We start from the raw sequence: 6,000 nt of genomic DNA, 5'->3' as shown, positions 1-6,000 counted from the left end.
ACACATATATATACATATATGTATTATGGTTTGATCAGAGAAGCTGAACTACTATGAATGATACAAAACAAAATATTCATGGGAATTGGATGATATGCCACAGTGTGGTCTGGTTGTGTTGTGTATGTAAGAGTTTGCTCCATGGGCTGGGCGCCGGTGGCTTACTCCTGTAATTCTAGCTACTCAGGAGGTTGAGATCTAAGGATCGCAGTTCAAAGCCAGCCAAGGCAGGAAAAGCCGTGAAACTCTAATCTCCAATAAACCACCAGAAAACTAGAAATGGTGCTGTGGCTCAAGTGGTGGAGTGCTAGCCTTGAGCTGAAGAGCTGAGGGACAGAACCCAGTCCCACAGTTCAAGCCCCATGACTGACAAAAAAAATTGTTCCTGCATGGCTGTTGGACGTGAGCTCATCAGGCTGCCAGTCAGGCAGCAAAGAAAGTCATGAAGTGGGAAAGGCTGGGACATGCTGGAACTCATGAGGGTGATCTACAATGTACACAAGTAGAAACAACAAGAGCAAATGAACTTATGGAAACAAACAAGAATCCATGATGGTAAAGTACAAACTGTAGCTCTCTATCATCACCATCAGCTTCAGTGATTGTGGACAATTCATAAAATCTTCACTATGAGTTCATTGCCATACCTCATTATCTATAAAATAAAATCCTCAGTCAGAGCAATGCCATACTGAATATCACAATGGGTTAGAAGACACATAGAATGGTTATACTAGAAGTGTTACAGACATGACTGTCCAGATTGTCTTTCAGGGTGAACATTCATTTTTCTTTAATACATGTAACCCAATGCAATTGATCTACCATGTGGAAACTAAATGATACTTCTGGAGAATGATGCCATATTACAAGCTCACTGTAATTTTTGCTCTTGGTATGTCTGGCAATCAGTAGTGGCTACAGTGAGATCATCCTTGGGTTGAACTCCATATTACACATGGTATGTGGTTATTTACCCTGCCACAATAGCTACTTTGTTCATAAATATATTGGGTAATGACATAAGCAACTTGTGGAATGGTCTCTCTGTCTGACTTGGAGAGTACAGGTAAATTTATCCATGTGAGTATTAAGATACACCTGAGGATATTGTTTGACAAACAACTGCATGAAGGTAAATAGTTTCCCTTTTTATGCCCACTCACTGTGTCTACTCACCGACCTTTTCTTTTTTTAAATTTAATTGTCAAGGGGATGTATAGAGGGGTTACAGCTACATATGTAAGATAATGTGTACATTTCTTGTGGAACTATGTTATCCTCTCCCTCATTTTTCTCCCACTTTCCCCCCAACCTACTGGCCTTTTCTCTAGCATTACTTGTTATCACTTTTTCTATTTTAGATTTTTCTGACTCCCTAATAAACTATCGGTTGAATTCACAGATCAGTGTAGATCTATGCTTCCAGACATCCTTCTTCTTAGGCATAATGAAGGTATACTTCAGAATTTTCCATTACTGAGATGATTTCCCTTCACAAATTTTTCTTTTTCATTTTAAAGCAGTTTTTATTTATGAAGTCAGTTAATATAAGGCACCCCTTTGGTCCCAGTTCATACGGTAAGAAATAGAGGCAGGGAAGCAAATAAAAGATGGATAAGTATTCACACATTGTTTTTATAATTTTCTTCCATTATGAAAAGTGTGCTGTCTTGACTGAAATATGAATTATCCTAATGGAGAACTAATTAAATAAATTATGGTGCATCTATTCAACAGAACTGTGTGTAATTGTTAAAAAAAGAAACTAAAATAAATATTAACACTGAATGTATTCTAGATACTTGATAAGTGAAAAAAAAAGATGAGTTAGCCTTACAGCAGCCAGTATTAGGACTTATAAAATGAGGTGGGAAGACTACATCTCTACCCATCAGTTTCTCTTAGTGCAAAGCTCAGCTCAGCAGGTGCCCACAAATTTCTTTTAGGTTCCTCCAGAGTGTACTAGGAAGGTTCATGTGTGACCTTTTGAGTATTGTCTACAATATGGTCAAATGAATCCTCAAGTTCTTTTCTTCATAACAGATCACAGAGAATTTCCTGTAACTTCTACATTCACACCAGTAGAGGTAAGGCAACAAACAGAATTAAGGATGGTGGTTATCTGGACTACGTGCTCAATCAACTTAATTAAGCCTCCAGGACCTGACTGTTTCTGAGCTACATGTCCAACTTCCACTGGGTTAGTGAATGCTACTGTTCAAAATGACTTTGTGTCTCACTGAGTCAGGCAACACCCAATTTATGTTTTTTGGGTTTTTTTTTTTGCCAGTCCTGGGGCTTGAACTCAGGGCCTGGACACTGTCCCTCAACTTCTTTTGCTCAAGGCTGCAATAGCCTAGTACTTGAGCCACAGCGCCACTTCTGGCTTTTTCTATTTATGCAGTATTAAGGAATTGAACCCAGGGCTTCATGCATGCTAGGCCACATTCCCAGCCCCCAACACCCAATTTATGAGGGGAAACTTAGGTTACATGCCCCCCAAACAAGTCAGAATTTATTAATCAAAAGGATATTTCCTGTAGAAGATGACATATCTCTGTTCCCAAATCAAAATGTCTGTGCTGTGATTCACCAAGGACTCAGAATCACCTATCCAATATATCATCCATATTTGTTCCTGACACTTCAGTGTCAGATATACTGGATCACAGTTGAACTACTTCAAGTAGCTTGCATAGCAGCTTCCTGCATAGATGGACTAGACACAAAAAGGACCAAAATGGAGACCCAGAATCCAAGATCCCTGATGTGTTTTGCCTCTGCCACCACACAATATGTTGGTTTACTTCATTAATGAAACCACATCTGCTATAACAGTTGTAATTAGAATGATGATCTAGTAACATTAAGGACAACCTGCAATTCTTCGGTCTTCATGCTAGCTCTGCCTTTTTTTTTTCCTGTTGGCAATGTTTTGCATTTATTTAGAAATGTCCATTCATGTAATTTGTTCATCTTAGATAATGGATTCATTCTTTTTCTTTTTAAATATATTTTTATTGTAAAGATACTGTACAGAGGGGTTACAATTACATGAGTAAGTTAATGAGTACATTTCCTCTTGTGCATTGTCACCTCTTCCTTTGTTTTTCCCTTACCATCCCTTCCCTCCCCACCTCCCCAACTCCTCATTCCCCTCCTCTTGAAGTTGTAAAGTTTGTTTTCAACATAGTCTTATACATCTCATTGTTACAATGGGTCAACCTGTATCCTTGTTTCAGCATTTTGTTATTTCCCTTCCCCTCCCCAAATTAGAAAAAATGTGACAAAATAAAAAAAGGCTCTTGTTTCTATTTCTTGGAGTTCACTTTGATAAATATAATTTTATACAATCATATGCACATAGCTATTGGGCCTTTGTGATCCTCTCTTATGAATATTCTCCTTTGGTCTCACTGTGTGAATGTCTAGAGTCTCTAGTACTCAATTCTTATTTTTCTCTTGTTCTTATTCACTTTCTTTCTCTGATGTTCAAATTTTGTTCTTATTATTTCTGTTTTTGTGAATTTTGCATGTGGGAGATTAGACAGTTGTAGACTAGTTTCGGATTTAAGTTGTGTTTATTTTGCTCTAGGAGAGCAAGTACATTATCATGTGGAGGTGTCTTCATGAGAGATCTTGTAGCTTAATTAAAAACATTCAACCAGGGGCTGATTACATTTTAATGACTTCATAGAGAAGTCTTTGGTGACTGATCATAGTGACACAGGACCTACAATGAGTGTGGATCAGCTAGTGTGGATAAAGGAGGTCTTTGTTTTAAGTTTGATAGAAGATAAGACTCAAGTAGGTAAAATCTAGCCAGAAAGTGTGGGCCAGAACCCTCTGTTGGTCTCAGATCTCTGTCCAAAAGGTCACAGTGCTCCCTGCTATCTTCTTCTGGTAGTCTTTGTCACACCCTTCTTTCTGAGCCACCATAAAATAGTCCTTCCAGTCCCCAGGCATCCCTTTCCTCTTCAAAGAGGAGATGGAGAGGTCCATGGTACTGGTGGGTAAAGTGGTATAGTTCGCCATTGGGTTTTGCTTCATGACTTCAAAGGAGGTGTGATAGATGATCTTACTTATAACTTCTTATTTCCTTCTTTGGGTCCTCCATGTCCTCATAGAGAGGTAGAGAATGTAGTGCTGGTCCTTTATGTCCCACCATCCCTTTACATGGTCATAACAGGAACCCCAAAGCACTCACTTTTCCACCTTTGAATGTTTCAATGTATTCCTCCCAGGTACCAGGGTCAGGTGCCATTTATTCATTCTGGAGAAATGATAGTAGGACCCCAGACAGTCCTATGCATTTCTAGCCACATAATCTTTGAAAATGAAGGTGGTACCACTTGAACAGGAAGATGAATTTTCAAAGTTCTAGGAGAGGGCATTTTGTTAGCCAGATCCAATCCTGAGTTAAGGGGTGGAGGCAGAGTCTACTTGATAAAAGGATGCCGGTAGAACGTATTGGCCCGCTAACACTTCTGCACATCCCCATCATTCTGTATGATGTCCACAATCTCCTGTGTCCAGGTGGTGCCTGCCTTTGAGTAGGTTGCAGTAAGGAGATCGTTGGACTTTGCTTGGAAGGTCCAGATTTTGTCCCAGTTATCACTTATCATCTTGGTCATGAGGACCCTATTCACTGCTTTGGTTTCTGGTTTGATATATTTTCCCTCCGGATGGAGCTCTTTCATTTTGTCCAAGGACATCTTAGTATATAGGCTTGATGGGAGCAACAAACCAATTCAGCTTCAATGGAGAGCTGAATTGGGATACCATGATGACCGGAGATGAGCCAGGAGACAGGACACAAGACACGATCACAGAGACACATGTGGCATGGCATCCAACCACCTATGTTGTTCCATGCCAAAATAGGGTCAGGCCAGGGGGTCGGGTCATAGGACACAGGACACGATCACAGAGACACACAAAGCGTGGCGTCACTACACATTTTATTTATTTATTTGCAAAAATGTCTCACTGTGTAGGCCACGCTGGCTTCTAATTCTTGTACCCATCAGAATATTGACATTGATATAGTCAAGGTACACCTTCATTACCTTACTTTTCCCTTTCATAGCCATATCCATTTCCCTCCTGACCTGACCTATAGCAAGCAGCAATCTTTCTCTATTTTAATATTTTTGGTATTTTTAATATTTTTTCAAGTCTATTATAAATAAGTACAGTGAGACATCATGAAGCTTTTTGGAGAAGCTTTTAATTTTTAATTGTTATTATGAAGGTGATGGACACAGAAGGGTTACAGTTTCATAAGTCAGGTAAAGAGTATATTTCCTTTTGGACAATGTCACCCCCTCCCATGCTCTCTCCCACTTTCTCCATCCTATTCCCACTCACAAATTGTATAGTTCAATTTCAACATAATGTCCAGGAGTACTATTGCTGCATTTGTTCACCCTTTGTCCCTCCATTTGTGTGCCTCCATTTGCTCTCCTAAATATAGATAAATAAACAAACAGAACAAAAAAAAAGCAAAAAAGAAAAAAAGCCCTCTTGTTTCTATTTCTTGGAATTCATATAACAATTATTATTTTGTGTGATCAGATACATATAGGCATTGTGCCTTCTGATCCTTTCCATGTATGGATTCCTAGAGATCTGTATAATTTATTTTGTACTGATATATGTTGGATCTAGCTTTTGAGAAGCCTTTTTGATATCTGAATAGCCAGCTGTGTTGTTGTAGGTATCAATTGCTCATTTTTATTGCTGCGTAATATTTCATGGTATAGGTGTGCTATAGTTTAAAAATATTGACCAATTGAATGACACCTGTGCTCCAGTATTTGCAATAAAAAAAGCTTTTTATAAACATTTATGTATAGGTTATGCCAATGAAACATCTTTTTGCTGAGATAAATGTGTCAGTGTTTCAGTTTCTATGTCATACAATAGTGGCATTTTGTTTTTTAAAGAAACTGCCAAACTCTTTTACAGACTGACAGTACCATTTTATGCTCTCAC

At 38.7% G+C, this 6,000-nt stretch overlaps 1 pseudogene; it reads right to left on the bottom strand.

Annotated features, from left to right (window-relative positions):
- Positions 1-3,858: 3,858 nt before the first annotated feature.
- Positions 3,859-4,718, bottom strand: LOC138839327 (sulfotransferase 1C1 pseudogene; annotated as a pseudogene).
- Between the last annotated feature and the right edge of the window lie 1,282 nt (positions 4,719-6,000).

This window comes from Dipodomys merriami, unplaced genomic scaffold (genome assembly GCF_024711535.1).
Source record: "Dipodomys merriami isolate MVZ:Mamm:240054 unplaced genomic scaffold, mDipMer1.0.p SCAF_3, whole genome shotgun sequence".
Lineage (NCBI taxonomy): Eukaryota > Metazoa > Chordata > Mammalia > Rodentia > Heteromyidae > Dipodomys > Dipodomys merriami.
Note: the sequence above shows the minus strand (reverse complement) of the source record. Positions and strands in the feature narration are given on the sequence as shown.